General features: G+C 34.0%; 1 non-coding gene across 1 annotated transcript; it reads left to right on the top strand.

Moving 5' to 3' along the window:
- Positions 1 to 21,432: 21,432 nt before the first annotated feature.
- Positions 21,433 to 21,504, top strand: TRNAF-GAA (transfer RNA phenylalanine (anticodon GAA)). Its single transcript has one exon. It is a non-coding gene; the product is annotated as a tRNA-Phe (tRNA).
- The last annotated feature ends 6,430 nt before the right edge of the window (positions 21,505 to 27,934 follow it).

Raw genomic sequence — 27,934 nt, 5'->3', positions numbered from 1 at the left:
TCCATCAATATGATATTATAATTTTTGTAACATACAACACGAGCTATTCTCTCTGAAAATCTGCAAGGCTACTTCACTGCCATTCTATATAATAAACGCAGTTTGGAGACTCAAATACTATAGTTTATAACTTTATGTACTATAGGTACAATATTGGTTTCTTTGTCTTTGTCAATAAATCTGCTAATTTGTTAATATTGTACTATTTTTTTTATATCTATAGTGTTTTCCTATCCTATACTTTTAGAGCCAATTTTATGATTCATAAATCCTAAATGAGGTACTGAAAGAACTTATTTTAAGCACCCAAAACCCAAACCGAAAGACAAAATCTTAAAAAGGAAAGAAGTCCCATCCGAATATGACGGTTTATATCGGGTTTCGCTGTCAGCAGCCCACTTGGATGTAAACTCGCTTCATTGAAGATTTGTACGTAGACGGAGAAGTCGCCACATTTAATTTTGTTTTTCTCGTTACCCCTGACAACAATGGGTTGGCGGTGTGGCTCGTGTAATTACTTTGATTGGAAATCGAGAAAGAACACCGACCATCTTCCCATCCCGATTCCGTCCCCTTCCCGTGTTCCTGTACACCTCGTTTCACTCAAGTCTTAAGAACATCTTTCACTTTGTTCGCTTTCTGTATCCAATCGATGTAATACGCTTTTCGATACGAGCATTATTTCATACGTAATTACAACAGGTTCTGCTACTTACCCCAGCATTGTCACTTTTTAACTTCACATCAAACACAATTTGAAAACTAGCCATGTAGAATAAGATAATTCGCTATCTAACCATTATTTCAACAGAAAGGGCTATATACAATCAAAGTATTACATTGTAAGCCAATTTTATTCTTATAGGCTATAGTTAAACCTCAAAATGTTAATTTTCTTTTCATGTTGTGGGTTCTGGTAAGTAAAATATTATAATTCCATAACTTGTGGCTGAGACGTAAGAGATTCCAATCCAGTTTTTAGAATCTGTGAGATCTTAATCAATTCAATGTTATTTTCATGTTCAAATATTGACGAATACTTCATTCATTTACCTATCTGTATCTAACCAATTTTTCTATTCACCTATCTACGCCACCTACCCACTTATCTACCTATATTACCCATCATTCATAGCCACCTAACCTACCCACCTATCACTTAGCCTATGTTATCAATCTGTCCACCTACCTATGTGTCTACTCATTCTACTCAACTTATCTACCCACCTATCTATCTAACTACCTATGCTATCCATTTACCTACTCACCTATTCTTTTACATACATAAACACCTAATCTCCTGAACTAAAATACCCACCTATCAACTAATTTTACCCATATAGCCACTAACTCCTACACATGTATCCCATCCATCTATCCAGCCACCTATCTACCTGTACTACCCACTTATCCATTTACCTATCCACAAATCCTACTCAAACCTATTCACCTACCTACCTACACGTTCAGCTATATTACTCACATTCAGTATCCACAGTTCTTAATCACGGTTCCTACTTTGGTCCAAGGATATATAACAAAATAATTGAAAAATACCCAAGCTTACGAAATTTTTGTGGTAGCAAATTAAAAAATACCTTTAGAATTTAATATGTATTTAGATATTTACAAAAGTTATTATATATACATACATACATACCACAGGCTCATGTCAGTAGATTTACTGGCATGTAAAAGAACTCCTGCGGGACAAAATTCCGGCACATCCGGCGACGCTGATATAACCTCTGCAGCTGCGAGCGTCGTTAAATAAAACATAACATTAACAACATTACATACATACATACATACATACATACATACATGCATACATACATACATATATACATACATATGAGTATATATACAGTGCATACACTTTATCTTTCCACGATCGCGGAAGTAGGATAGAAGGGACAGAGCACAGCGCAACTGCTCACACTGAGCCCTCGGTTGAATGAAGAACACGCGAGACAAATCGCTGAACGGGCAAATTTTTACAATTTGAATTTGTGAAAGTGCTAAAAAATGCTTTCCTTTGCAAAAACGTTGTTGAAAGTGTGAAAAGATAAAATGTGTGCACTGTAGCCTTTATGTATAAATTCTCTCGGGCAATGTTTTTTACGATATTAAACTCAGGTAATTAAATTTAGCATATCGTTGCCTTGCTTTTAAAACCCCGTAACTATATTTGAGGAAATTGTAATCTACTTGTGGGTAAAATAATTTATGCTTCTTATATCCCAATTAACAACTGTTATTTATAAATTACAGACTTACGGGGTTTCACAAGTAAGCCGACGATGCGTTCTATACAAACATTTTTCAAGTGATTTACATATTTAGTGTTTAATGTCATTGTTCTTGTTTTAAACGGTGAAATTAAATATATAAATATATTGGCAGGTTCACTAGTTTCCTATTCGAATTATAATTATGATAATGTAGTAGTAGTAGTAGTAGTAGTAGTAGTAGTAGTAGTAGTAGTAGTAGTAGTAGTAGTAGTAGTAGTAAGTTAATAATAATAATAATAATAATAATAATAATAATAATAATAATAATAATAATAATAGGCTAATAATAAATGTTATATGTGACTAGAATAAACTTTGCGAATGTCCAACCATCTCTTCAAGGTTCTAACTGAAAGAAAAATTCCTCCTGATTCGATCCGGACACGGTGGGATGTGTTGGAAACTGTCAAGTTGTGTATTGGAGAGGCTAAAAACCAAGTTAGTCTATAATGAAGCGAGAGTTGTCGCAGAAGGATGATGAGACAGTAAAAGTTGATTAAAATTCAAGGAAAGATGACGTTTACAAGATGCAGTCTTGTTTTATACTCCAAATGTTTTATCTGCGGCCTCCGAAATAACGCCGAGACCGCTAAGCTCTTCTCTTCCAAGAAAGATGCGGGTCCCACGCTTTTTGTTTCTTTTCCTTTATCCCTCATTCGGTTTTGTATCCACACTTTCATCCAAAAATTTTAGAAGCTTATAAGTGTACAGACAGGTCCATGATAAATTCCAGATTGTTGTCAATTCATGTATTAATAGTCTAACCTGGTTGAAAAGGGAAGTCATTGAAAATATAACTTTTAAAAGAAAAATCGTTACAACCATAGTTTTTAAGTTAAAGGCATGAAATTTTGTGTTCATAAAAGCAAAGAACTATATTCAATGGAAAAAAAAATATATAATGGAATACCTAAGGTTAAGACATGTGCATAATAGTACATTATGCAACGAGCCTATAATGATATTAATTAAGAAGCGAGTATGGATGTTTATGAAACGAGCGCAAGCGAGTTTCATAATTTTCATACGAGCTTCTTAATTACCATTATAGGCGAGTTTCATACGACTTTTTATGCTCGACCATATTTCTAACTTGAAATTATTCATTTCATTTGTATCTGACTGACCTTGAGCAATACCTCGTAAATTGTGAGATGTGCGCAGACGCGAAAGTATTGATTTTTTCCGAGGAACAGATGTCCACATTGACCTTGACAGCCTGTAAGAATCTACAGAGTAAATTAAATATTAACTTTGATATAACATTGAAATTAAATTAGACATTGAAAAACGAGATGACAAATTGAATTTATTTGAATATTATTTACAATTAACGCTAATTATTATAGTAACAGAACATAACCTTCTGCGACAGTATTGGATTTCCAGCCTCCGTGACTTTTCGCTAATTCTCTTTCGATTGCATATCCGAGAATAATCGATACTTGCGGTTTTATAACGGTACAAAGCTGACTTGTTATTGGCTGAGGTTTTATAACGGTACAAAGCTGACTCGTCATTGGCTGAACACCTGTACTTTAATGAGTAGGTGTACTTTAATGACATGCATTAAAGGACTGCTACCAGGTGTATAATTACTACATTTCGGCATGGTCGAGCATGAATATATTATAAACATTTGACAGTTATGCCCTTTTTGTATGAAAGTCATAACGTGAATCCTAATTATTAAATTCATTTGAAATTTTTACTGCATGAAGCTAACACTACTATAATATTACTGTACTATAATAAATACCATATGCACATTAGCCTTTTATTTGTAAAATTTTGAACGTAGTGTTGCAGAAATAATAATTTTTTTTCATATAATACCATGCAAATAAAAATGTAAGTAATGAATTATTATCATTATCATTTTAAATGTTATATGTAATTACATTTAACAGTTTAATCACAGTTGTGATTATCATTATTGTTATTATTATTATGTTATTATTATTATTATTATTATTATTATTATTATTATTATTATTATTATTATTATTATTATTTATCCAGTTTTCATTATTGGTGACACTCGACCTCAAGCATCTTGCTTTATCGGGTGTGATCCAGTTACAATTTTATTTATACAACAACTTGTAATTTGTATTTGAATATGAGATTGATGAATAATTTTGAATTTTGAAGAATACTGATATTGATATTTGTTGATATTTATTTGTCAGTCAACTTTACAATTCACAGTTATGGTGGACCTTCACATTTCTGCTTTTCGATCCACCATCCCTTTAATTTATACAACCTTTTTCTATTAATATATTCATTTCCCAAGCATTTCTTGATTACTTTCTAATGTTCTGTTATAACTGAATTGCTATATGTCCTTCCCTCTCTATCCTCTACTATTCTCTCTCATATCTAGATTGTCTCCCTTCCATTTCTCGCTTACCTATTAAATACTGCATATTCCTTCCTTAACAATTTGCATTATTTTTCTGTACTCGCAAATCTACCTACTCTTAATCATTTTTTTCCAGCTATTTTCTCCTACATTAATTATTGACTTTTCCCTTTTCTCTATTTTACAACACTTACTGTATATCACTTATTTTTTCTCCATCCTCTGTTTATTTACGCATTGATCTTTTTCCTTCTGCTTCACTCCTAAATTTCTTATTATATTACCTCTTTCCATAAATTTATTTCTATAATACTCCTACAGTTATGGTACCCCTAATACTACTCCAAATCCACAACTTTGAAAAACATGAAATAACTAATTCACTTAATTACACTTCCAATTTCTCTCTCTTCACTTCACATTTGTTCAGATGTTTTTTCCATTTTAATTCTCTTTTATTCATTGTTTGTCAGAATATCTTATTACACTCTTACACTATCTATTTTGAAGAATATGCATATACGAGTATTACAATAGTATTGTAAAATCTTTGTTAATTTATGTAATTTTTGCCTGCAATACTAAACAATCTTATCTTATCTTATCTTAAAGTTCCAATTGTTCAGCAATATGTAATTACCAACTCTTGAAAAATCATAGCACTGGAATTTATAATTTTTTAGAAAAAGTTGTAGATTCTGCAAAATGTATATTCGAAAGAAATGCACTGAAACGTCAAACAAAGAGGCGTGGTGGCAGGTGCAGAGTTTAATATTTAAACGTTTTAATACACTTCCAGGCCTTCTAAAATATATAATTTATACACAATGTAAATTACACTAGGTAGATTACGAAAACATATTTCCAAGAAAAAAAAAATCGATTTTTGACACCAAATTCATGACATTCCCCCTCAACTCTAGACTATAAGTTTTATTTATCAGTTACATATCGAAGAACTATTATTTATAGACTGCATTCTGTTTCCTGGAAAGCATTAACATGATTATAATTGTATTCTATTTTCTTAATGTCAGAAGGAAGGAAATAGGGAAAGCAGTACGACAAGGATACCCTTTATCACCTAATCTGTTCAACATTTTTTGCAGGATTTATAGAAGAACTGTTTTCACAACATGACAGGGGTGATAGTAGGAGGAATAAAAATAAAGTGCATAAGATTTGCTTACGATACACCTTATTACCAGAAAAGAAGACGATACTGATAGACATGCTACTGGAGCTAAATGACATTTGTGAGTAGTATGGGATGAACATAAATGCAAACAAGACGAACATAATAATGATTATCAGAAGAAAAATATAGACGGTAACGTGTGAATTCCAAATGAGGCCGTAGAGCAAGTGGACAGCTTCAAATACTTGGGGTGTACTATAAGCAGTAACATGAGCTGTTGCTAAGAAATCAAAAGGAGGATAGCAATGGCCAAGGTAGCCGTAGGGCACTGAAGATGACCCCACACCGGTGTCGAAAAGGGGACCCGTCTGTCTACAAGGTACATAACCTGTTTAAATTACAACACTTTTAACGGTTCAACTAATATAGTTTCAAGTTATAAACAAGTGTTAACGTGAACGAGAAACAATGAATAAAATTATTATCTGTTATCATTAGTAGTAGAATAGGAAGCATTGACTACAATAATTATTTCTCTGTTCATAGTTGGTGATGTGTTGATACTGTGGCGAAACATATATTACCCGACCATTCTGTTTGTGGAGAAGCAGTCGCTTGTACTACACAGCGCGCCGCTGTTAGGCCTACGTCACCTGTGCAGTACGATCGCTCTCTTATTCTAGTCATAGATTATGTATTTCTCTCTCGCACAGTGTAATAACGTAATATCGCAGCGCCGCTGTTTACATTCCACATACAAAATTGTCACCTAGTGTAATAATTTTGCGGTATTCGTACTTAAAAGTGAATCGTAACAATGTTTTTGCCGTACACGCACTGCAAAGAAGTAGGCCTACTTTCTAATTAACAACGTACGGTAGAACCCCGATTATCCGTCACTCTATTAACCGATTGTTGGATTAACCGTCTGTCTTCTTTCCTTTTTTTTTTTTTTTTTTTTTTTTTTTGCTGCAGAAATATATTAAGTGCTGCACATTGTATTAGCACGTTATTTTTGTTTTACAGAGTGTTATTACAAGCCTGTTCCTTTACACAGTATGGTCTACTGTTAGAATTGTCGTACTGCATATGCGTAACTTCTATATGAAAATTTAATTTAATTTAATGTTTTATACGGGTGTCGAAAGAAATCTCATTGTGCTAAGAATAGAAAAAAAAAGTGTAAATAATTGAATGGTTTGGGGAAAGAGAAACCGTGGCTCATCTTGCATCAGAATACGAGATTAGAGTGTATAAAGTAGGCCTACGTAAATCTACAATACGAGACCTTCACCACTCATATCTTTCCACAGACAGCCATTGCAAGGAGTTTTCTTGCCCCTTAAAAAACCCGTCGTTGATAACCAGACTTAAATTAGTGAACTTCTGATCCGCTATCTAAACGCAACACCAAGAAGGGAATTACGAAAGTGTAAACATATTATTCACTAAATTTACGAAAATCTTATATGGTACGAATTATCCGATTTTTTCGATTAACTGTCCAGCCCATCCCCTTCATTATCACGGATAATAGAGGTTCTACTGTATTATGAAAAACAGCAGTTTCCATGTAGGTACGCTAAAATATTAATTATTAATTTTACGGAACAAGCTATGTCGTCATAATACAGTGCGATCGAGAAGTCTCTCCGCAGTGCTTGTGTAGCCGAAAATCCACTAGGCAGAGAATTCAAGTGTATTTGGTATAGAATTCAAGTGCAGCACTGGCAGCTAAGCATATGATGAACTGGGGGTGTGAGGTTGTCAAACCGAATGAATGGGGGAGTGCCAACTTTCTACAGAGTTATATTCTAGTAGGGTTATTAAGAACTAATAGAGCTGCGGAGGGACTTTTCGATCGCACTGTAGAAGGCATTACGTTTTAGTTGGCGTGGTAATATTTTGCAGGAATGTACTGGTACAATAATGTAGTATATTTTGCACGATTTTCACTAACGATAAAGAATGTTTATAATTTTGGCGTACAAAATAATAATTGTATATTATTGTAGGCCTATATTGTATCTCATAGGATTATGTTAAGGGGACTGGGTAGTGATGAGTGAAAAATTCGATATTTTATTTTGTGTTTAAAAATTTACAAAATTTGCTCTTTTAAACAATACCGTGTATTATCTATTGTAGGGGTATCTCTGTAGATAAGCCCCTTAAATGGGCTCTTTAAATTAGGCGACGCATATAATTAATACATTCTTATTTTTTAGTGCAATTTTCAGTAAGTTGACATATTTAAAACTTAGGTGCATTTTTCTCTGAAACTACTGAATCTATTTACATGAAAATTTTACCAGTGTTTTCTGCAGCCTGTGTTCTACGAAGTAGACCTATTGCTTTATGAATATCTTACACATAACATGAGGTAAAAAATTATATGCGTTGAAATAAATGACAAAAATTGTTAATCAAAGTTCAATAATTTTTTCTGTTTCACTAAGAGTGAAATATTTAACTAAATTTTCTTTATAATTTACAATATAGATTAATTGATAACTTAAAAAAATACAAGGTATATGAGTGAAGTTTATAGCAAGTAATGTGCACCTGAAGAATGAGGTATGTACATTCAGCGAAGTGAGAAAACAGGTTATCAGTTAGAATCTTTCTTTTGCACTTGGATAAGAAACTAATTAGTTGTCTTTTATACCACTGAATTCAGAATGATTGATTGTATAACCATGTAAATTTTTATTCCACTCTGAACACTAAAAGTCTAGAAATATTGAACTAAACTTTTTACTCAAATTATTTAATCGCACAGACATCACTACCTACTTCCATTAAAGGCTTATAATTTTATTTCAGTCTGTTATTTAACGATGTTATATCAACTACTGTTATTTAACGTCGATGAAATTGGTGATAGCGAGATGATATTGGCGAGATGAGGCTGGGGATTCGCCAGAATTACCTGACGTTTGCCTTACAGTTGGAGAAAACTTAGGAAAACTCAATTAGGTCATCAGCCAAAGCTAGAATCGAACCCATGCCCGAGCGCAACCCCAGATCAGCAGACAAACGCGATACCGCCTTAGCTACGCCGATGGTTGTTTATGTTATAATTTATAAGTTATAATCTAAGCATATAAAAACATGTTTTAAATTAATACTTATATTAATGTTTACATCAGACAACATTAAAATGATCGATTGTGTTATTTTCATACTGTATAATTCGTTGCTAATGAACTGATTCATTGGTATAGGAAAATTGAAAACAGTAGCCGTGATACTTTCACAAAGATATAGGCTACAATTGAAGTTTGTTGCTCATGAACTTGTGGACTATTATTCGTACAACGTTTTTGAATACCCAACTTATACTCTGCAATTCGGTAGACAATAAGGCATTCTAAATTGCCTTCGGTATTTTTCAACATTCCCTTTTGAACACGCTAATAGATTTTCACCCTCGTTTTCTCCCCATACTTTCACTACCCCCACTTTCCGAATAAACAACAGTTGGGAGCATGACTCTAATGGTGGGGAGAGGGTGTTCATAGCGTTGTGGCTTGTGTACTAGAAAATTGTAAATGCAAATTTAAGTACGGCGTAACATCGAAATCAGTAAATTGAAAATGTAATGTTTCTGAAACAATTATCTATGTTTCTCATGTTTTAGTAACATCAGATGTTATTGAAACTGTTTAGGTTACATTTCAACACAAAATAAAATACCTTTCGAAACAATATAAAATCTAGGTCGACCTGAATCTCCTAAAAGCATGTTACAATCACAAATTCTATTTTCATGACGAAAATATGCAAACTGCACCTCTGAGATCTAAAAATGTTATTGGGCGTGTCGTCCAATACTTTTTTATAAAAAGTATTTTACAATTTTTTATGATCAGTTACCCTACCAGTAGGTAGGTGGCCCTCGCCCTAAAGGGATTATATGGGCTTATCTTATTAAGAATTAACAGGGGAATAAATAATTGAAATTAAAAGAAAATACACAGTAGTCAAAATATAATTTAAATTTGTTTGAAAACTTCGACACAAACGCCACTCAACGAAGTTTAGCAAAATTTACTTTCTAATTCTAATAACTAGCCCTAGTTGCGGTAAATAGTATAGGCCTAAACAGTATTTAAAAACAGAAAAAGGATTTGACCACTTTATCCCATTATCTTCTGGCTTAGGTGTCTCATGAGTGATGCCTTGTTGGTGCTAAATACATTTTTTTCTTACTAAAATGTCACAATCACCTACTCGGCGGACATTATATTCACTATTACCATCGGAGGTACATTTTCATCATCTTTTAAACCAGGCCTGCACAAGGTTTGCGCTCTCCGAGCCGGCTCACAGCTCATGAGCGGAATGAGATATTAGCTGCGCTCTATATAAGGGTGGACTGGAAGAAGGGGTGATCTCGTACAAAATATACAGTACACAAAAGGAAGTACTATTACGAGTGGTTATGAAATGAATTCCCGTTCAGTGTTTGCAAAACTATCTTGGACTATTATTAATTAATAAATATTTATTTTACAGAAATAATAGAAATTCTATAGCTACTTAAATGTACAATATCATTTTGTTATATTTTTATTTATCAGTACATCAAAACGGGGTTTTATGCTGTTGGCAGCTGAAAGGAACAGTAGCCTACTGATCGTAATGAAACATCAGTTACAGAAGTTTGATGTCTGCCTTTATTAAAGTTGATTATAGAAAATAGTTGCTCACAAATATAAATGTTGAGCCAAACATAGCAATCATTTTCAAAGCCGTCCACACCGCGTCTATCGGGAAACCAGGTGGTCCGGGTTCGATTTCCGGTCGGGGAAAATTACCTGGTTGAGGTTTTTCCGGGGTTTTCCCTCAAGCCAATATGAGCAAAGGCTGGGTAACTTTCGGTGTTGGACCCGGACTCATTTCACCGGCATTATCATCTTCATCTCATTCAGACCCTAAATAACCCAAGATGTTGATTAAGCGTTGTAAAATAACCTACTAAAATAATAAAAAAAAATCACAGTCAGCCTGTGTAGTCGTGGATATTACTGCTAAAACTGTAAAACTCAACCAGACTAGTACTATTATTCAAACGATGTTTAGCCCTTAGGTCACATTGAAGATCAATAAGTTTGAGCTGTAAATCGTTAAATGTTAAATGTTACGTTCCGTCTTTTAGATTCCTCCACACTGTACAGCAGCAGTAGGTAAGCAACGTGAAACAGTTACTGAGAATAGGCCTACACACTGCACTCCACTAGAACTGAATGGTCGTTTTCCTCTCCTCTACCTATAGCAAGTCTATGTCATTCTGACGTATCTTCCTCTCCGTTTCGGCAAGCGGTAAACACCGCTCTCCCGCTCCGAAGGAGCGCGCGCGCTCATTGAGCGCTGTTTGTGCAGGTATGTTTTAAACGTTTCTTTATTGAACATTTACATAACACAAAGCCTACTATCTCAGTGCGAACTTGACAAGTTACAAATTTAATTTGATTTAAATTCCAATATCATTGAAATACTTGTAATGGAGAATCTACGTTTCCTCTAAAAAAAAAACACAAAGTCAAACTTGAATAAATTGAACTTCATTGCAAAGAGTACATAGAAGTTTAATAAGTCTAAATAAATATAAATAATAATGCATTATTGTTATTGTTATTATTGTTATTATTATTATTATTATTATTATTATTATTATTATTATTATTATTATGAACATCCTACAAAACAAAAATTAATTGTAAATGCCTCCGCTGATAAGGGGTAGGTACACCTTTCGCTGAAATAATTTCACTGTATTTCAACAAATTTCTCCTCAAAATATTTAGGTTCTTTCGAAAACAAAATTCGTCTTTGGTGACCCCAAGTTCAAATATTCGAAATTCAATTACAAATAAATATATAAAAAAACAAATTCATATGAGGAGGTCCTTTCCAAACCGTATTAAGCTCACCCACAGACGAAATTGACGAATGTGATTTCGTATAGTTCTGAACATGTTCTATCATGCTATGAAGTCCGTTTTGGGTCTAATTGTATTAAATCCCCTTGAAAAAAATGCATGAAACTGGATGTTCGTGGCAAACCGTATTATGTCCACGTCTTTGTCCGCGTCAAACGGTATTCTGTCCAAAACCAATTAATATTTTTCATTGTAAGGTTGCGTGTCAAGTTTCCTGCACTGAGAAAAACTAGCGTCAATTTACAGAATTGAGTTATTGTCGACCTTTGTATTAGTTCATTTCCGCTGCAGTCCAGTTGTGCATATGATATCCGTGAAAATGGAGGGAGAAGTGCCTATAGGTGAGAATAGCAGAGGAAGCAGGAAAAGAGTGAAGAAGAAAACAGCACGACAGGAACAAAGAGAACTCCAGTGTAATATTTTTTAATAACAAATAGGTGTTTAGGAAACTTACTTCATTAAATCATGTAATGTACAATAGGGTATTCTTGTTTCAATCTGCAGAAACATTGATAAGGATCCTGATTTAACACTGTTGGAACCACCATGCTAGTATAGGGAAGGTCGGTTCCACTGTTGTGCAATTCCCGCACATCATATACGGAGGATCAAGGAAAGGGTTTTCTTAACAAAAATAAAGCTGATCAATATCATTAACATTAATAAACATTATTCCTCTGTGATTCAATATTACATTGGAGTAAATCAAAAGTTTAACTATTACTTAAACAATTACTTTGGTTGAAGTATTACAAATATTGAGGAAGAAAATATTTTTTTTTTCCTTTTTATGTTCATATCAAACCGTATTATGTCCATGATATTTTCTGAATTTCAGGACAGTCTGATGTAAAAATGATTTCAAATAGGCTATATTGATTCTGATAAATTAAGTTCTTCCAGTAATTAATAATTTTAGTATTTTACCTCCCTTAGTTGGCAATTAAACAGTTTTTCTTCTTTATTGAAAAAAGGGATCCGTATTTTTCGTCACCCGGCGATTTCGTCACATATTAACATTTTGTCACAGATTCACTTTTGTCACCACATATTTTGTCACCAATTTAATGTCATCACTATTCGCCACCACAATTTCCCCCCCCTTCGTATCACTTCTTTTGATGATGCCTATATAAAATGATACGTAATATAAAACCTCCTACTTCATGGTCCATTTCGTTTCCAAGGATACATTCATTTTTTGGCTTCCAAATCTTCAAGTTACAGGATTCATCATTGGTTTCAAAATCTTAAAGTTAAGGTATGGCGGAATTATTTCGATTCGTAAAAAGTAATAGATCAAGAGATAAGTTAATCGACATATAATGGACATATGTACCGTATACAAAGCACAAAGTTACGAGTTGAGTTTAAAGCAGATTTAAGAGAAGAGAGGAAAGGAGAGGAGAGGAGAGGAGAGGAGAGGAGAGGAGAGGAGAGGAGAGGAGAGAAGAGGAGAGGAGAGGAGAGGAGAGAGGAATATATCTATATAGCCTATATAATTTGAACTCGTAATGGAAATTACGGATTTTAATGAATGACTCCTCATTTTGAAGCTTGCAATCCAAAGATTTTCAGAAAAATAGTATTTTTCGGTGAAATGTCAATTTTCCTACATTATTTTCCTATTTTCCAAAATCCATCTGTCGTCAGTTTTGAGAACTAATGGCTTTTCAGAATAAAACAAAGCACACACACTACAATAAGCAATATTACACGAAGGCCATGACCTGCAGGATTTTTTTTATATAATTAGAGCAAAATCAGAGCAAATTCTGTGACATAATGACAATAATATGTCAATCTTCATTTGTGTAATTTTTATAACGTCTCTATAATTGGTTATTAAAAACTTTCAAGACTTACTAAAATAATTTACAGACCTGATTCTGTGGTGTGTAATTTTCTGAGTACAGCTGTGTAGGCTACTGGATATTAAAAACTACGAAACTTGAAGTGGTTTGATGATTTTATCACCATTAAAAGTGAAATATTATTATAGTTAATGCCATGATACGAGTATTTGTCACTGATATACACATTAATGATATAGCCTATTGATGATACGAAACTCAAGCCTGTTGGGGTTATATAAGTAGACGTAGAGAATATCTTAAATTATATTTTCATTTCTATAATTTACTGTATAATATATACAGTATTATTACTGAAAACTACAAAACTTACGTAAGTTAAAATTATTTTTATTAAAAATGAATTATTTGTATAGTTATTAATCAAGTGGTGTGGGTCTTTTTCATATATTTAATGGCGGTGTGGTGTGGATATTTATATGTGTAATTCTCTCCAGTATTGCCTGGAGAGAGCGCAAAAATTAGAATTCCTAAGGAAAGACCAAAAGGTATTACATACTGATAAAATAAGAGGCCTACAAGATTTTGCAGTCTCCCGATCATTTCAGCAAGATCTCTTAGCAGGACAAAATAATTCTACCTTCTATATTTCAAGGTAGTTAACGAAACATGCAGCAGCTATACCAAGAGTCTATGTCTATTGTTGGAAAGGATGGCAAACCTGGCATTTTCTTAACTCTCACCTACAATTCACAATGATCTGAAACAGCAGCTACTACTGCTTTACCCTCACATGAAAAAATCCACTGATCGTCCTGACATTGTTACTTGCGTTTTCGCTTTTAAACTAAAAAACTGAAGATGGATAGGTTGGATAGGTTCAAGAAAAAGTATTTGGAATAAAAAAACCATTCAGACAGAATATGTTTCATTCTTATGGAAGCAAATAACTTTTAAAATTACTGGTAGGCCTATTCTTCATTGAAAATAAATCTGAAAATTTTTATTTGAATTTCTAATGAACTTAGTTTGCAGCATTTGCTGCACAAGCCACTAGTATACATATAATGCGATCTTCATTCTAGTTGAAGTTACTCTGTCTAGATCACGAACTTCTGTCACTAATCAATACGATTTCCTAAATATCGACATGTTACGTCTTGATGATTTCTAGCCGAAATTTAAAGTCTATAAATATAGGGGAGAGTTGGGTAGTATCGGACATTGGGTAATATCGGACCAGATGATAGTACCTGAATGACATGGTTGCGTTTCTGTGATGTCGCATACAGAAATGTAACCATGTCATTCAGGAAGTACCATCTGGTGATAGATGAAAGAAACGCAATGTCCGATATTACCCGATGTCCGATACTACCCAATTCTCCCCTAGTTCTTGAGAAATGTTATTTTCATATGTAACCTGTGTGTCACAGATTTTTAAAAACAATTTTCCAGAATCTGTGAAAGGCCTCTTTTATGGAGATAAATGTCGAGTGAGAGAGAGAATGGTAGAAGACAAAAGATTGTAGACGGAGCAGAGAACGCGATGAGGTCCGGGAGGGTGGTTCAAATGCGGGGAAGGATGTGTAGCGTATAATGATAAGGGGATGCAATCAACCACAAAACACATTAATTAACTATTGATCGGAGCTCGGTGTTGGCTTGTGGAGGGAGGTGGGCTCCTGTTTCATTAGAGCTACATGTGCATTAATTCAGGTCCGCCGAGAACCCGGAATGTTAAGGCAGTACTGCTACAGGGGCACGCAAATCCCACGATCGGATTTCATAACTATTTAACTACAGATTTTCCTCTCACTATAAAATAATGAATAATATTTACATGCTTTTATTTTATTTACAGTGGGTCTTCAGTTGAATATAGTGAATATCAGTTTCCATGTTGGAGGCCTTAACCCTTAAATGACGAAGTATCCTACATTGTTTATTGTTTATTGTTAATAAAATAACATTGACAGAAATACAATCTTAGTTCTTCCCTGAAGGAGTAAAAAACTCGTGCTCAGGGAGATATCTAAACACAAAGATAATTTTTGACACAAACTCGGTCAAAAAAAAAATTACAGGAATAAATTAAATTTAAAAATACAATTTCAATTTTAACAATTTAAGTCATACAAATACATATACATATTAAATCAATATATATTCTTTAAAAATTAAATTCCTAACGCTATTTTTGAAATTCCTGATACTAACATTTTCCAAATTTGGATATTTATCAATTATTTTATTGTATAACCTTGGACCAAAATAGGTACCATGGCTCAGAGCTGTGCTTGTGAAACACTTTGGTTCCTCTAGTCGTATAAAATCGGATCTTTTAGTTCCATATTTATGATGATACAATTTGAATTTATTACGATTTTTATGTATGATGATTAATAAGGCAATATAATAAATCTGTTTAATTTTCAAAACATTAAAATCAGTAAACAAAAGCTCAGATGAGTAATCAATTGGTTTATTAAGGCATATTTTAATAATTCTTTTCTGAATAAGTATTAGTGGAGTGAGATTAGAATTACAAGCATTTCCCCACCCTAAAATTCCATACTGGAGAATGGATTGAAATAAAGCTAAATAAATGAGACGTAAAATATTAATTGGTATATATGACCGAAGTATAACAAAGATATAAATTGTTTTACGTAATGTATTGCATAAATATGTAATATGTTTGTTCCATCGTAAGTGTTGGTCGATCATAATGCCTAAATACTTAACTTCTGAGGATTCGGTTAATATGGGACATTCACAATTTTGAGAACAATCTGAATGATGAATTTTGAGCCTAAAGGAAGATTGAGATGCAACATATTAATTTATGCCATCATTTTAATAAGATAACACAAAAACTTCATCATCATCATCATCATCATCATCATCATCATCCTTCACGAATTAGGCCTCTATAGATCTGTTTCGGCCCCATCTGGCAGTCTTCTAAAAGATCTTCCAGGTCGACGATGTCCTCTAGATTTATACTGCATCATAATTTTTGGGATTCTTGAATTTTCCATTCTTCTTACATGATCTAGCCAATTTAATTTGACCTGTTGATTTTTTTCTTCTACTGACTCTGCTTCTAATTGTTCTAAAATTTCTTCGTTCCTTTTTCGGTCTAAAAGAGTATATCCTACTGTCCTCCTGAAAAATTTCATTTCCGTTGCTTTGATTCTGTTCATGTCTTTTTTCTTTAATGTCCAAATCTCGCTTCCGTACAAAAGGGAGGGTAAAGCTAGTGTATTATATATTTTTGTGCGAGATCGTGCGTATTTGCTTGTTTTCCGCACAGAACCAATACGCGGTAAGTGTGAAATACCACATTCAGTATTCCCAACGTAACACACATAACAATTTCCCTCTTCTTACCGCTTAAGCGCGACATTCATTTTACTGCCTTAGGCTTTTAACATATTATTTTTAGAGACGTTTAACATAGTAATAATTATAAATTGGAAACTTACCACTGCAATTTCACCTAAATTGCAATGTTAATTATTGTTTTTAAATATTTGCAAAAATTAAGTAAATTCTACTACTCCACGAAACTTATTGCATTCCTGATACAAGTAACATTAAGGAAGCCGTGAAAAAATCAACAAGATTCCAGATGCCGATGTTATTACTGCAATATGTTATATAAATAATATTGTTAAAATATTAAAATAAAAAATAAATCATTACATAACCTTACCGTTTGTTTTAAATTCGCATTTGTAGACTGGGGGGGGGGGAAAGACAGACGTATATCACGGCCTGCTGGAATATAGTAAACACAGCAAACATTTTATAGCAACAATTTGAAGATAGATATTTTTGTTTTTAAAAGTTGCCGTCATTGAACAGAAACCAAGATGGAGATTTCATTGCAATTAATTAGAAATTCCTCTTTCAGGTATGTAATAAACGATCTTCGCACAAAATAATGTACGATACACGAGCGGTATGTTTGTTTTCATGTTCTCGGAAATTAAAAAAGCTCAACTACGTTTCGCTTTTTCAATCTTTTCCTCGAACATGAAAACAGCAACATACCGCTCTTGCAACGCATATTACTATTATTCTTGTAGATTTTTGTACTAATTTAGCTTTTAATGTATTGTTTATTATTCCTAGAATTTGGAAAACTTAAATTTAAGAAAAGTTACATAATAATATACAACACTGATTTAGTTGTTTTCTTTGCAGTCCGTCGCGACCATAGAAATACCAGTGCAAGACCGAGTTCTTTCAATAATTTATTATTTTTATTTACTAATTGGAGCTTGTTTGAACGCCCACATCAATTACCTTACTATAATAATACCGGACAGCTGTATACTAGCAGCATTGGCGTGAGTGCGAAATATCACGGATCTGACATCTAACGGAGAGGGATGGAATTACGTCCACATATACAAATATTAACATAACGAGATTCGGACTATTGTTTAAAACGTGAGTTACTAATGTGGAATTATATATGAAACACTTAAGAAATGTTGAATAATATTTAATGCAAAATTATTATCTTATATCAAAGCATATTATGAGAAATATTGCATACTTCATATTACTTTCCGTAATTAATTGTTACATATTTTTTCTTTGGTTTAACGAGACAAAATCAATCTGATATTAGGAATGAATTTACAATAATGTTTTAAATACGCATTGCTGACAACTGCAAAGATGAAATTGATAGTAATCTGATGTTTGTAATAATTAGTAAAGGCATGTGGACAACAATAAAACTTAATTTGATAAAACCTTAAAGTCCTATACATTTTAACTTCTATTCATTTATTAGGTCTAAATAAAAAAACTAATTTGTATTTTTCTATCAACACAAAGACGAAGGAATTAGGCCCACTAAAGAATGTTTTTGACTCACGTTTTATGAACTGTCGGAAATCGAAAGTACGATTTGGAGCAATTTGTAATGCTGCAATTGTCACAATTATAAAGAGCACACATACACCCTGACATTTTAACACAGCACTAATTAATAAAACTATTAACTAGCCCAGCAACAATATGCATTGCAGTTGATTACAGCTTGTTTCGCGAGTATCTCCACACCGGCAGGTAGGTAGCAGCACCAGCGTCGTTCGCACGCAAAACTGCTAGCTGTCCGGTATTATTATAGTAAGGTATTTGCCCACATGCCGAAGCAGAGGTGGACGATCATCCACCCAGAATGGAGGTATCGTGTGGTTAACACGATGATGCACCCAGCCGTTATAGCATTCGCAATCGGATTTCGCTACCTATCGTAGCTCCCCAAGTGCATCACGATACTGGGTGGGCACCGGTCCCATACACTGGCCGAAATTTCATGAGAAAATTTCTTCCCCCATGAGAATTCGAACCAGTGTGCATTCCGTAACACGAGTCCTAGGCAGGATGCCTTAGACCACGACGCCATGGCGCGGGTTAGTAGAAACAGAAGCGAACAGAATATGAAGAGAATAGAGTAGAAATAGAATGAAATAGAATCACAGTGTAGTAGGCTATATACAGTCACAAAGCTCAATACGTAGGGAATATGCATACATAGATAGTTACTAACCACTAGGATCGCTACTATCGCCTTATCACATACAATGTGAAACAGTACCGGCACAGTCTATTGTTCCTAGTACCCTCATCAACTCAAGCTTCGTGGCTGTATATACTAGACTAGACTGTGATAGAATTAGAGTACTGTTAATAGTATAGAATAGCGACACTGAAGGTACTGAATAAAGTGAAACGGAATAAAGTTAGATTAGGATAGAATTAAATATAGACCTAATAGAAAAATATATTATAATGTATTTGAACACAATAGAGTAGAATGAAACGACAGACGAAAGTAGAATGGCAAAGGAGTAGAACAGAAATAGACTACGAATTGAATACAATAAAACAGAATCAATAATAATACGTAGAATGAACTGAAATATAAATGAAGTATAATTAAACAACACAAGTATGATAGGAAAGAACAGAAAATACAATGGAAAATAATCGAATGGATTAGAATATAATATAATTGGAAACCAATAAATTTTTTTACTAGGTTATTTTACGACGCTTTATCAACAGCTTAGGTTATTTAGCGTCTGAATGAGATGAAGGTGATAATGCCGGTGAAATGATCCAGCACCGAAAGTTACCCAGCATTTGCTCATATTGGGTTGAGGGAAAACCCCGGAAAAAACCTCAACCAGGTAACTAGCCCCAACCGGGAATCGAACCCGGGCCACCTGGTTTCGCGGCCAGACGTGCTAGCCGTTACTCCACAGGCGTGGGCCAATAAAATAAAAATATAAGAGAATAGAAGTTGGGCAGAGGAGAGGAAGATGGGCTATAATTAAAGAAGAGCAGGACAATATAAAAACATTATAGAGTGTAATTGAAGTACAATAGAATTCATTAGAGTAAAATGGAATGTAAGGGATTAGTGTGAAATGAAATAGCAAAAATTGTAACAAAAAATTATGTTAGGAGAATGAAATAGCCTGCATAAATTGAAGGATTCAGAGCCATAGCGGGCCAAGTGCCATTTATTAAAAACGGAGAAAGCCAGGCTTAAAGTTAAGTCAATACCATAATTTAATGAAGATTGACATATTTAATTTTAATGTGCATACTTTATCTTACTTGCTATATCCTTCGTTAAATTATGGTAATCAATTAATTTTAACTTTTGTTTTCTCCGTTTTCAATAAATGGCGTTTGGCCCACTATGGCACTGAACCCTTCACTTGTAACAAAAGATTATGTTAGAGGAATGAAACAACATAAAATCGAAGAGAAGAAAATAGTGTAGATTAAAATATTGTAAAATTGAATATAAAGAAATGGTATAGAACGAAATAGGCCTACGGTAAAATGGAATAAAAGGAAAAAGTGTAAAATAAAATAGGTACTGTAAAACGAAATAGAATAGTACAGATTGATTACAGCAAAATTAATAACATAACAAGGGAAAATATTGCTAAAAGAGAATAAAACGGAGTAGTGTAGAAAAAAATACTGTAAAACGAAACAGTGTAGAATGAATAAAGCAAAAGTAAGTTAATAAAATAATACAGAAAAACATTGCTAATAGAGAATAAAAGGGAGTAGCGTAGAATAAAATACTGTAAAATAAATAGAAGGAAAAATATAGAATGAAATATGACCACTGTTAAATTGGGATAGAAAAGAACACTGTACAATGAAATACTGCAAAATGGAATATAAGAGAATATTGGAGAATAAAATACTGTAAAATTGAATAGAAGAACGTAGCAAGGAATGAAATTCTGCAAAATGAAATAGAGGAAAATAATTGAATCGCACTTTTTAGAAAGGAACTAAGTCAAAATTTGTCATTTTTATTTCTTCTGATGAAATGATTAATACTTCAAAGACGCAAAGATAAACAGTGCAAGGAACTTAAACAAACTTTTCCCTGCGATGAAAGAGTAATGGAACGGAGAAAAATTCTCTCCGGCGCCGGGATTTGAACCCGGGTTTTCAGCTCTACGTGCTGATGCTTTATCCACTAAGCCACACCGGATACAACTCCGACGCCGGTTAGAATCGTCTCAGATTAAGCTCCAACTCTTGGGTTCCCTCTAGTGGCCGCCCTCCGCACTACGTCATAGATGTCTATGAACGCAGGACCGAAGTCCACACATGTGCTGAGGTGCACTCGATATGAGTGACTAGTTGGCCGGGATCCGACTCATATCGAGTGCACCTCAGCACATGTGTGGACTTCGGTCCTGCGTTCATAGACATCTATGACGTAGTGCAGAGGGCGGCCACTAGAGGGAACCCAAGAGTTGGAGCTTAATCTGAGACGATTCTAACCAGCGTCGGAGTTGTATCCGGTGTGGCTTAGTGGATAAAGCATCAGCACGAAGAGCTGAAAACCCGGGTTCAAATCCCGGCGCCGGAGAGAATTTTTCTCCGTTCCATTACTCTTTCATCGCATGATGACGCAGAATATCTGCATGGAAATATTATATGTACTTCGGTACATTAAAATAATATATAAACCTTTCCCTGTATCTCTAAGATCGAGTTGATGTTTATATTACGGCACTGGTACACTGGTATTTATTCATGAAAGTAAGTTCTTGTGCTCTCCTGAAAAACAGAACATTTTGACTTAGTTCCTTTCTAAAAAGTGCGATTCAATTATATTTCCTTCTATTTTCAGAGGTGTCCTTTCTCATTAATTTTCTAAAGTTCTACAGTAGAAATTATGTTACAATCATTCATTCTTTTAGTATCATACAACAAAAATTCACACAACAGAACTTCAATAAAATATTTTACTACACAAGTTTTTTCTTTTGATAACTTTAGAGACATGCGTGGAAGCTGGTAATTCATTACTAGGCTTCGTATTCCAGTCGCCTAAAGACTGAAGTTAAAGACACATTGGATATATAGTACGCCGAACACGGGTAATGCAACGGATAAGGATATAAATAAACAAGTCGTCGCTGCGTGTTCGTGGAGTACAGTCAACTCCCAACATTCTGAAGCTATACTAGTAAACACATGCTTGAGCCATGATGTTCATTTTCGTCGTGATCTTTGCAGTGAATAATAACGTGCATTCGTAAGTTATGGAACTTGAACATATGCGGATGTCACTTGAAATGATTTCATATTACAAGAAATTCTTCCAATAGCATATAACGTTATTGGTGCATGATGTAGTACAAGATATTCTTATTGTCTAATATTTTTTCGTGTTTCATTAGGATATTGTATGTCGCTCATCACTGAAAATCCACTAATTTTCTATGTACTTTTCTAGAAATTCTCTAAAATGTAGATTATTTAATTTATTAATAGGTAGGCTACACAAATCCATGCTAAACGTCGCTCGAATTAAAATCTTCATAATTTTCAGATTTTGGTGGCACCGTACTATTTCTTTTGGATTACGTTCAACACATTTTCTGTGCCTTTTGTTATTGCAGTGTCTTTCAGTGCACTGTTTTTGTCACTTTTACGTTTATTTTACACAATTTATATGCAATGATGTTAGTTGTTAACTGTGCAAAAAAAAAAGTGGAGTTAAATAAGAAATTTGAAACAAAAATAGAAGTGCACGTTTTAATGTATTTTCCGCTTGTTTCATGAAAAATGTTATGTTTTACTTAACGACGCTCGCAACTGCAGAGGTTATATCAGCGTCGCCGGATGTGCCGGAATTTTGTTCCGCGGAAGTTCTTTTACATGCCAGTAAATCTACTGACATGAGCCTGTCGCATTTAAGCACACGTGGCCCGGGATCGAACCCGCAACCTTGGGCAAAGAAGGCCAGCGCTATACCAACTTGCCAACCAAGTCGACTGTTTCATGAATATTTCATAGTTTGATAGTGCATGAATGCATGCATATTTTGGGATTTTATAGTGCTTGAAATTCTCGTCTCTACTTATTACCTTATTATCAAATTCAGCTCTTACTCAAGTAAAATCAGATTCTTTAAGTTCGTAGACTGCCGTTTTGACTCTAAGGGCGGAATTCATAGTCGTCACTTATAAATGAGTGAACCCTTAAGTGGTTACTTATACTCATTTCTAATTCATAGTTGTCCTTCATTCACATAATGAGCGATTACTTAAGTGAGCTGATCTGTACCCTTAAGTGACCACTCATTTTCAAAATGGATACTGAAAATGATTTTGATAATTTTGTGGAGTTTTTTAAACGAAATGAGGAAAATATACGTGTCACAAAAAGGTATATTAGAGACATGGAGAATCCTCTGGGGGGGGGGGGGGAACACATAAAATTGCAGATAACATGAAAAAAGAGATAAAACAGATACAAATGCAAGATACAAGTGTAATTATAAATTAAAAATTAAAAATGAAAAAAACGAATATATACTACCTAAATAAAAGACACAGATATAGATATAAATGAAAAATACCAAATAAAAATAAATTTAAAAGAGTTAAGTATAGATATCATAGCCAAAATGTAAAATGTAGCTATAATTGGCAAATTATAAAGTAAATATAACACTATGTTAATAAATTCAATATACAGTATTATATAGTTAGGCCTAATAGGCTTAATTTGTTTATTTAAGAAATTCACTACTACAGAACATGTGTTCCAATTAGTAGGATATCTGATTATAACTATAACTAACATACAACTAGAATTTAGCATATCATGAAACTATTGCTGATATAACTTATTCAGTACAATAATATTGATAACTCGTTGTTATAGCAACTCCACATGTAGAGCTGCTTTCGATTAGTTCAATGAGAGTCAGCTTTTGTTATGACGTCATGTCCGGCAGCTTTAAGTGGGCGCTCATTACGTGAAAATAAGTGTTGTCTATGAATTCGGAATTGACTTAAGGGTTCCCTTATTATAAGCAAGCACTTATTACTTAAGGGTTCACTCATTTTATAAGTGACGACTATGAATTCCACCCTAAATCTCTTTAAGGTCTTATGTTATGACTTAACAGTATTGTTTAGGTTAATAATTATTCTTTAATGAACTTCTTCGGAGTTCGAAAACATAACGTAGACGTCCAGGAATTGAATCTTAAATGAAATGGATTATTCCGCGTATCTACAAATGTCGCGGCACTCCCGATACAAGCTTCGGTTAAAGCAGTAGAACTAAGTGAATAGAAATTCAATTGATCTCGGCCCAGTATTGTGGAGTGATCCATCTTCGTCAAGTCGCGGCGTCACGTCACCCAACTGTCTCTTCTCTTTCTCTCTCTCTTGCGTTGCCCTTATCTTACACACAAAACCTCTCTGTATCTCTCTCTTTCCATTGCGGTTGCATATCGATTCCTGAAACGGCGATTTCTGCAATTCGCGAATGATTATTATCGTTTCAATGCAGGCCAACGTAGAGAGAGTACGAGAAGCTTTTATAAAGGAGGTGATTTCTTATTCCCACTGTGGCAGAAAAGAATACAAGAAACTAAAGGGAAGAAATGCATCATTTACCGCTACATAAACAGAGTAACCATGGCCACGCGGAATAAAATACAAATAATTTCGATTTCTCATTAAGGCTACTTTACATGCCTAGATTAGAAACACGAATCCAAAATAACAAATGACTAAGGAATGGATAAAGTTAACTATAAGTGAGCAAAGAAAGAAATGATAGGCACAGAAAAAAACAAGAGATAAAATAAAAAGAGAAATGAGGAAAATCAAAACGAATAGTTGAAAGAGAGGATTGGAAGTAGGAGAGAAGCAAACTAATAAAGAAACATGTTTAAAGAAAGAAATATAGAAGGGGAAATTAGACAAGGGAAGTTAGAAAAGAAGGGAGGCAGAGAAGAATTGAAAGAGAAACACAAAGAAACAAAAACAGAAAGAATCTTAGTAAAAGAGAAAACTAAACATCTAATCCAGGAGAGGGGATAGAAAGGAAGCAATAACGATAAAGCGAAACTTAAAAGAGGGAAGAAAAGGAAGGGAGAAGGGCGCAAAGAAAGAGACGAAGTACAAAGACGAAGAGAAACAAAAAAGAAAAAGAGAAAGACGTGAAAAGAAAGTCAGAAGGATACAGTAGAAAAGTGCAGATTTAAATAATTAAGGCAGGAAAAACAGAAGGCGAAAAAGAATTCTAAAAATTTTTTATTAAGAAGCGACTTAATTTATTCTACTTTTAAAATTACTAACCTATCTAATATTTTATGTGGAACTCTCTTAATTTCGCCTCGAAACATTTTTTTTGGTTCCTTCACTGAAATGACAATATGCGGAGTGAGACAAGTGGCCTATCGGCTTGGAGCTGACGCAATTTCTGACCTTTAGCTCCAAAGTATAAAGAAAGAAATGTAGAGGGAGGAATTAAAGAAAGGAAGCTAGAAAAGAAAAAAGAAGGAAGTGAGAGAGGCAGACAGAAAGTGAGAGAGAAACATAAAGAAACAAAAATAGAAAGGATGCTAATAGGAGAGAAAATGAAAAAGCTGGTCAAGGGTAGGGAAAAGAAGCAATAATGAGAAAGCAAAATATAAAATCGGAAAGAAAAGGAAAGAAAATGAACGCAAAAAAAGATGCGAGAACAAAGACAAAGATAAATCAAAAAGGAAGAGAGAAAGGCGTGAAAAGAAAGTCAGAAGGATAAAGTAAAAAAAGTATAGATGGAAACTGTTAAGATAGGAAAGACCGAAGACGAAAAATAATTCTAAAAACCATAACGAATGATAAAAAGTACGTTACGAAACGACTTAATTTCTTCTACTACTGTGTTACGTACATCTCTCGGCTTTTTTCCTTGCAATGTTTGTAGGTTCCTTCACTGAAATGGCAATATACGGAGTGAGACAAGTTGTCTACCGGCTTGGATGTGGCACAATTTCTGGCCTGCAGCACCAGAACCCCTTGCAAAGACGCTCCTTCGTGTAGGACTTCTTTTGGCAGCGTATTCTTTCTTATCCTCATGTTTATTGTCTTCATTTCATTTAGTTTTTTTTTTCCGGAAGGGTTAAGAAAGTCCTCAAAAACTCAACAAATCTAATCAAAGGAAACAAACTTTAATTTTAATTAAATAAAAACTTGCTTAATTTATTAATTTCTAGGTGTGGTAATAAATTGAATAAATTATATACGTAAATAAGTCACAAGGATTAAATGTGTGAGAAAATCGAAGAAAGTAAGTAGTACCGTGTATGCTACAGTATTAGAGGATCGTAATTCATGACGTAAGGCCGAACGAGGATTTACAGAGCAAATATTATATTGTAAAAATATTGCTGCATAACTTAAAAGTGTATGTTTCCTTAAATGTTTTTAATTAATGTACCTTATTGTTTAAGTTTATTTCCAAATACAGTACATAGTCTGTACAAAACATTATCGATTATAATAACATAAGAATGGTACGGTAACAATAAATAGAATAATTGGATAAATGTTATCTAATTACTTCAAATTATTATGATGTACCGAAGTACATATGATATTTCCGTGCAGGAATTCTGCGTTATCATATGATGAAGGATGGATAGAACAGAGAAAAATTCTCTCCGGTACACATCATATGATAAATCAGAATTCCTACACGAAAATATCATCATGTACTTCGGTACATCATAATAATATATGCGTAAGTAATCACTTAGTGATTCAAGATGGCGCTCATCCCGTGGGATCCCGGCCACTTAGTCACTCGTAGTGCACCTCTGTACATAGTGCGTTGGACATTGTGCCACTGTCACATATTCTGTGACGCAGTAAATGAGGTAGGCCACCAAAGGGAAAACTGGGAGGTAGAATTTAAACTGAGGGGATTCGATCCGGCATCGGAACAGGAATCCGGTGTGGCTTAGTGGGTAAAGTGTCAGCACGTAGAGCTGAAAACCCGGGTTCGGATCCCTGTGGCGCACAGTGGTCTAAAATGCAAATTTAGCGGGACAAACTAATAACTTTTAAGCTACCCAACAGATTTTTATGAAATTTTACACAGTAGTTACAGACAGCATATATGTTTTGTATACCAACTCTCGTTACGTTGGTATAAGGGGAACTACCCCTTACATGGGGGCGCAATAAGACAAAACAAGTAACTTTTCTCCTATCTCAATTACTTTTATGAAACTTTACACAGTGGTTACAAGTAGCACATACGTTTTATATACGAGCCCTGATTACGTTAGTATAAGGGGAACTACCCTTATAGGGGGCGCAATTAGACAAATTGGTAACTTTTCTCATACGTGACAAATTTTATGAAATTTTACACAGTAGTTACGGGTAGCATATATGTTTTTGTATACAAGTTCTCATTACGTTGGCATAAAGGGAACTACCCCTTATAAGAGGGCGCAATTAGACAAAATAAAATTAGTAACTTTTCTCCTATCTAACAGTCTTTTATGAAATTTTACACAATACTTACAGGTAGCATATATGTTTTATATACAAACTCTGATTACGTTGGTATAAGGGAAACTACCTCTTATAGGGGGCCCAATTAGACAAAATTAGTAACTTTTCTAACATATTTTTATGAAATTTTACACAGTAGTTAAGGGTAGCATATATGTTTTGTACACAACCTCTCATTACGTTGCTCTAAGGGGAACTACCCCTTATAGGGGGACACAATTAGACAAAATTAGTAACTTTTCTCTTATTTAACATATTTTTATGGAATTATACACAGTAGTTATATGTAGCATATATATTTTGTATACAAGCTCTCATTACGTTGGTATAAGGGGAACTACCTCTTATAGGGGGCGCAATTAGACAAAATTAGTAACTTTCTCCTAACATATTTGCATCAAACTTTATGCAGTAGTACAGGTAGTAAAATTGTTTTGTATACAAGCTCTAATTCTCTGGATTGTTTTTGTTTTGACCTCA

Source organism: Periplaneta americana, chromosome 2 (genome assembly GCF_040183065.1).
Source record: "Periplaneta americana isolate PAMFEO1 chromosome 2, P.americana_PAMFEO1_priV1, whole genome shotgun sequence".
NCBI classification, from domain to species: Eukaryota; Metazoa; Arthropoda; class Insecta; order Blattodea; family Blattidae; genus Periplaneta; species Periplaneta americana.
The sequence above is the reverse complement of the archived record's forward strand: the minus strand, read 5'-3'. Positions and strand labels throughout refer to the sequence as shown.